This window comes from Mustela erminea, chromosome 12 (assembly GCF_009829155.1).
Source record: "Mustela erminea isolate mMusErm1 chromosome 12, mMusErm1.Pri, whole genome shotgun sequence".
In the NCBI taxonomy this organism is placed as follows: domain Eukaryota; kingdom Metazoa; phylum Chordata; class Mammalia; order Carnivora; family Mustelidae; genus Mustela; species Mustela erminea.
Genome location: NC_045625.1, coordinates 80,162,878 through 80,169,930, shown reverse-complemented (window position 1 = coordinate 80,169,930; position 7,053 = coordinate 80,162,878).

Sequence of the window (7,053 nt, the reverse complement as noted above, 5' to 3'; positions counted from 1 at the left end):
AACTTCCCCAAGATTTAAATCCTGAAAAAAGTCTTGTCGACTAATTAGGCTTGCTTGGTTAGTTTATAACCTCCTGGTTCTGGCTGTTGAGTGTTACCTATCACAGAATAACTGAGTTTCCTTGTCAATTGTATCAGAGTGAAATCCCCTGTCAGATCATTAACAATGTTCATTTCTGAGTTTTTTGTCATTTATAATTGTTCTTAATGTCTTGCAAAATGAATTTCATCTTTCAAGGAGGTTAATATAAAGGACTTTTAGGACAATGCAGTTACCCAGTATCTTTAAGATCAGAACTGAAATGAATAAAGAACTTCTGGAACTAAGTAAAAGCTGCATTCAGACTGAACAAGAATCAGTGATGGGGACTGAATGAACTAAAAAGGCAATTGTAGTTTTGTGATCCTTGTTCGAAAAACACTGCTGGTTCTTTAATGTTCGCTCTTCCTGGTTAAGGAAACTAAAGATTTCTATGACTTACAGAAACATGATAAAATAATCATTTGCAAGCAAATTAAAGCATTCAGCTTTTCTACCTGAACTCTCTGAAACTCAAAAGTCTTGGTAAGTAGTCCTTCTTCCATGGCAGTCCTAGTCATTTGCATAAGTTCATTAAGAATCTGTTCTCCAGGGACGCCTGGGTGGCTCAGTTGGTTAAGCAGCTGCCTTCGGCTCAGGTCATGATCCCAGCGTCCTGGGATCGAGTCCCACATCGGGCTCCTTGCTCGGCAGGGAGCCTGCTTCTCCCTCTGACTCTGCCTGCCACTCTGTCTGCCTGTGCTTGCTCTCCCTCTCTCTCTCTCTGTCAAATAAATAAATAAAATCTTAAAAAAAAAAAAAGAATGAAATTAAAAAAAAAAAAAAAAAAAAGAATCTGTTCTCCAGAAGATGGCAGAGAAGTAGCAGGCTGAGACTACTTCGCTAGCCGGAGATCAGCTAGATAGCTTATCTAAAGATTGCAAACACCTGCAAATCCATCGGCAGATCGAAGAGAAGAACAGCAATTCTGGAAACAGAAAAACAACCACTTTCTGAAAGGTAGGACCGGTGGAGAAGTGAATCCAAAGCGACGGGAAGATAGACCCCGGGGGGAGGGGCCGGCTCCCGGCAAGTGACGGAGCAACGGTGCACAAAATCAGGACTTTTAAAAGTCTGTTCTGCTGAGGGACATCGCTCCAGAGGCTAAACCGGGGCGAAGCCCCCGCGGGGTCAGCGTGGCCTCAGGTCCCGCAGGGTCACAGAAGGATCGGGGGTGTCTGAGTGTCGCAGAGCTTGCGGGTATTGGAACGGGAAAGCCGGCTACAGAGACAGAGCCGACAGTAAGCTCACAGCTCGGTGTTACCTTGAACCAGCCACAGGCTCGGTGAGCTCAGAGCGCGGCCGGAGGTCAGGCAGACGGGAGTGACTGGGCGCTGTTCTCTGAGGGCGCACTGAGGAGTGGGGCCCTGGGCTCTCGGCTCCTCCGGGCCGGAGACCAGGAGGCCGCCATTTGTATTCCCGTCCTCCGGAACTCTACGGAAAGCGCTCAGGGAACAAAAGCTCCTGAAAGCAAACCCGAGCGGATTACTCACCCCGGCCCCGGGTAAGGGCGGTGCAATTCCGCCTGGGGCAAAGACACTTGAGAATCACTACACCAGGCCCCTCCCCCAGAAGATCAACAAGAAATCCAGCTGAGACCAAGTTCACCTACCAAGGAGTGCAGTTTCAATACCAAGGAGAGCAGCAGAATTCCAGAGGAGGAGAAAGCAAAGCATGGAACTCATGGCTTTTTCCCTGTGATTTTTTTTGTCTTGCAGTTAATTTAATTTTTTTCTTTTTCATTTTTTGTTTTTTTTCTCGTCTTCTGGTAAAATTTTTTTTAACTTTTACCTTTTTCTTTTTTAACGTTTTTTAAACTAGTTTATCTAATATATATATTTTTTCTTTTTTATATTTTTCTTTATTTGTTTTCTTTTTTAAAATTCTTTTCTTTTCTTTTTTTCTTTTTTTTTTTCCTTTCTTCCTTTTTGAACCTCTTTTTGTCCCCTTTCTCCCCCCTCACGATTTGGGATCTCTTCTAATTTGGTTAAAGCATATTTTCCTGGGGTTGTTGCCACCCTTTTAGTATTTTACTTGCTCCTTCATATACTCTTATCTGGACAAAATGACAAGATGGAAAAATTCACCACAAAAAAAAGAACAAGAGGCAGTACCGAAGGCTAGGGACCTAATCAATACAGACATTGGTAATATGTCAGATCTAGAGTTCAGAATGACAATTCTCAAGGTTCTAGCCGGGCTCGAAAAAGGCATGGAAGATATTAGAGAAACCCTCTCGGGAGATATAAAAGCCCTTTCTGGAGAAATAAAAGAACTAAAATCTAACCAAGTTGAAATAAAAAAAGCTATTAATGAGGTGCAATCAAAAATGGAGGCTCTCACTGCTAGGATAAATGAGGCAGAAGAAAGAATTAGTGATATAGAAGACCAAATGACAGAGAATAAAGAAGCTGAGCAAAAGAGGGACAAATAGCTACTGGACCACGAGGGGAGAATTCGAGAGATAAGTGACACCATAAGACGAAACAACATTAGAATAATTGGGATTCCAGAAGAAGAAGAAAGAGAGAGGGGAGCAGAAGGTATACTGGAGAGAATTATTGGGGAGAATTTCCCCAATATGGCAAAGGGAACAAGCATCAAAATTCAGGAGGTTCAGAGAATGCCCCTCAAAATCAATAAGAATAGGCCTACACCCCGTCACCTAATAGTAAAATTCACAAGTCTTAGTGACAAAGAGAAAATCCTGAAAGCAGCCCGGGAAAAGAAGTCTGTAACATACAATGGTAAAAATATTAGATTGGCAGCTGACTTATCCATAGAGACCTGGCAGACCAGAAAGAGCTGGCATGATATTTTCAGAGCACTAAACGAGAAAAACATGCAGCCAAGAATACTATATCCAGCTAGGCTATCATTGAAAATAGAAGGAGAGATTAAAAGCTTCCAGGACAAACAAAAACTGAAAGAATTTGCAAACACCAAACCAGCTCTACAGGAAATATTGAAAGGGGTCCTCTAAGCAAAGAGAGAGCCTACAAGTGGTAGAGCAGAAAGGAACAGAGACCATATACAGTAACAGTCACCTTACAGGCAATACAATGGCACTAAATTCATATCTCTCAATAGTTACCCTGAATGTTAATGGGCTAAATGCCCCTGTCAAAAGACACAGGGTATCAGAATGGATAAAAAAACAAAACCCATCTATATGTTGCCTCCAAGAAACTCATTTTAAGCCCGAAGACACCTCCAGATTTGAAGTGAGGGGGTGGAAAAGAATTTACCATGCTAATGGACATCAGAAGAAAGCAGGAGTGGCAATCCTTATATCAGATCAATTAGATTTTAAGCCAAAGACTATAATAAGAGATGAGGAAGGACACTATATCACACTCAAAGGGTCTGTCCAACAAGAAGATCTAACAATTTTAAATATCTATGCCCCCAACGTGGGAGCAGCCAACTATATAAACCAATTAATCACAAAATCAAAGAAACACATCAACAATAATACAATAATAGTAGGGGACTTTAACACTCCCCTCACTGAAATGGACAGATCATCCAAGCAAAAGATCAGCAAGGAAATAAAGGCCTTAAACGACACACTGGACCAGATGGACATCACAGATATATTCAGAACATTTCATCCCAAAGCAACAGAATACACATTCTTCTCTAGTGCACATGGAACATTCTCCAGAATAGATCACATCCTCGGTCCTAAATTAGGACTCAACCGGTATCAAAAGATTGGGATCATTCCCTGCATATTTTCAGACCACAATGCTCTAAAGCTAGAACTCAACCACAAAAGGAAGTTTGGAAAGAACCCAAATACATGGAGACTAAACAGCATCCTTCTAAAGAATGAATGGGTCAACCGGGAAATTAAAGAAGAATTGAAAAAAATCATGGAAACAAATGATAATGAAAATACAACGGTTCAAAATCTGTGGGACACAACAAAGGCAGTCCTGAGAGGAAAATATATAGCGGTACAAGCCTTTCTCAAGAAACAAGAAAGGTCTCAGGTACACAACCTAACCCTACACCTAAAGGAGCTGGAGAAAGAACAAGAAAGAAACCCTAAGCCCAGCAGGAGAAGAGAAATCATAAAGATCAGAGCAGAAATCAATGAAATAGAAACAACAACAAAAAAACCCACAATAGAACAAATCAATGAAACTAGGAGCTGGTTCTTTGAAAGAATTAATAAAATTGATAACCCCCTGGCCCGACTTATCAAAAAGAAAAGAGAAAGGACCCAAATAAATAAAATCATGAATGAAAGAGGAGAGATCACAACTAACACCAAAGAAATACAAACTATTATAAGAACATACTATGAGCAACTCTACGCCAACAAATTTGACAATCTGGAAGAAATGGATGCATTCCTAGAAACATATAAACTACCACAACTGAACCAGGAAGAAATAGAAAGCCTGAACAGACCCATAACCAGTAAGGAGATTGAAACAGTCATTAAAAATCTCCAAACAAACAAAAGCCCAGGGCCAGACGGCTTCCTGGGGGAATTCTACCAAACATTTAAAGAAGAACTAATTCCTATTCTCCTGAAACTGTTCCAAAAAATAGAAATGGAAGGAAAACTTCCAAACTCATTTTTTGAGGCCAGCATCACCTTGATCCCAAAACTAGACAAGGATCCCATCAAAAAAGAGAGCTATAGACCAATATTCTTGATGAACACAGATGCGAAAATACTCACCAAAATACTAGCCAATAGGATTCAACAGTACATTAAAAGGATTATTCACCACGACCAAGTGGGATTTATTCCAGGGCTGCAAGGTTGGTTCAACATCCGCAAATCAGTCAATGTGATACAACACATCAATAAAAGAAAGAACAAGAACCATATGATACTCTCAATAGATGCTGAAAAAGCATTTGACAAAGTACAGCATCCTTTCCTGATCAAAACTCTTCAAAGTGTAGGGATAGAGGGCACATACCTCAATATCATCAAAGCCATCTATGAAAAACCCACCGCAAATATCATTCTCAATGGAGAAAAACTGAAAGCTTTTCCGCTAAGGTCAGGAACACGGCAGGGATGTCCATTATCACCACTGCTATTCAACATAGTACTAGGTCCTAGCCTCAGCAATCAGACAACAAAAGGAAATTAAAGGCATCCAAATCGGCAAAGAAGAAGTCAAATTATCACTCTTCGCAGATGATATGATACTATATGTGGAAAACCCAAAAGACTCCACTCCAAAACTGCTAGAACTTGTACAGGAATTCAGTAAAGTGTCAGGATATAAAATCAATGCACAGAAATCAGTTGCATTTCTCTACTCCAACAGCAAGACAGAAGAAAGAGAAATTAAGGAGTCAATCCCATTTACAATTGCACTCCAAACCATAAGATACCTAGGAATAAACCTAACCAAAGAGGCACAGAATCTATACTCAGAAAACTATAAAGTACTCATGAAAGAAATTGAGGAAGACACAAAGAAATGGAAAAATGTTCCATGCTCCTGGATTGGAAGAATAAATATTGTGAAAATGTCTATGCTACCTAAAGCAATCTACACGTTTAATGCAATTCCTATCAAAGTACCCTCCATCTTTTTCAAAGAAATGGAACAAATAATTCTAAAATTTATATGGAACCAGAAAAGACCTCGAATAGCCAAAGGGATATTGAAAAAGAAAGCCAATGTTGGTGGCATCACAATTCCAGACTTCAAGCTCTATTACAAAGCTGTCATCATCAAGACAGCATGGTACTGGCACAAAAACAGACACTTAGATCAATGGAACAGAATAGAGAGCCCAGAAATAGACCCTCAACTCTACAGTCAACTAATCTTCGACAAAGCAGGAAAGAATGTCCAATGGAAAAAAGACAGCCTCTTCAATAAATGGTGCTGGGAAAACTGGACAGCCACATGCAGAAAAATGAAATTGGACCATTTCCTTACACCACACACAAAAATAGACTCAAAATGGATGAAGGACCTCAATGTGCGAAAGGAATCCATCAAAATCCTTGAGGAGAACACAGGCAGCAACCTCTTCGACCTCAGCCGCAGCAACATCTTCCTAGGAACAACGCCAAAGGCAAGGGAAGCAAGGGCAAAAATGAACTATTGGGATTCCATCAAGATCAAAAGCTTTTGCACAGCAAAGGAAACAGTTAACAAAATCAAAAGACAACTGACAGAATGGGAGAAGATATTTGCAAACGACATATCAGATAAAGGACTAGTGTCCAGAATCTATAAAGAACTTAGCAAACTCAACACCCAAAGAACAAATAATCCAATCAAGAAATGGGCAGAGGACATGAACAGACATTTCTGCAAAGAAGACATCCAGATGGCCAACAGACACATGAAAAAGTGCTCCATATCACTCGGCATCAGGGAAATACAAATCAAAACCACAATGAGATATCACCTCACACCAGTCAGAATGGCTAAAATCAACAAGTCAGGAAATGACAGATGCTGGCGAGGATGGGGAGAAAGGGGACCCTCCTACACTGTTGGTGGGAATGCAAGCTGGTGCAGCCACTCTGGAAAACAGCATGGAGGTTCCTCAAAATGTTGAAAATAGAACTGCCCTATGACCCAGCAATTGCACTATTGGGTATTTACCCTAAAGATACAAACGTAGTGATCCAAAGGGGCACGTGCACCTGAATGTTTATAGCAGCAATGTCCACAATAGCCAAACTATGGAAAGAACCTAGATGTCCATCAACAGATGAATGGATCAAGAAGATGTGGTATATATACACAATGGAATACTATGCAGCCATCAAAAGAAATGAAATCTTGCCATTTGCGACAACATGGATGGAACTAGAGCGTATCATGCTTAGCGAAATAAGTCAAGCAGAGAAAGACAACTATCATATGATCTCCCTGATAGGAGGAAGTGGTGATGCAACATGGGGGCTTAAGTGGGTAGGAGAAGAATAAATGAAACAAGATGGGTGGGATTATGGACACTGGGGAGGGTATG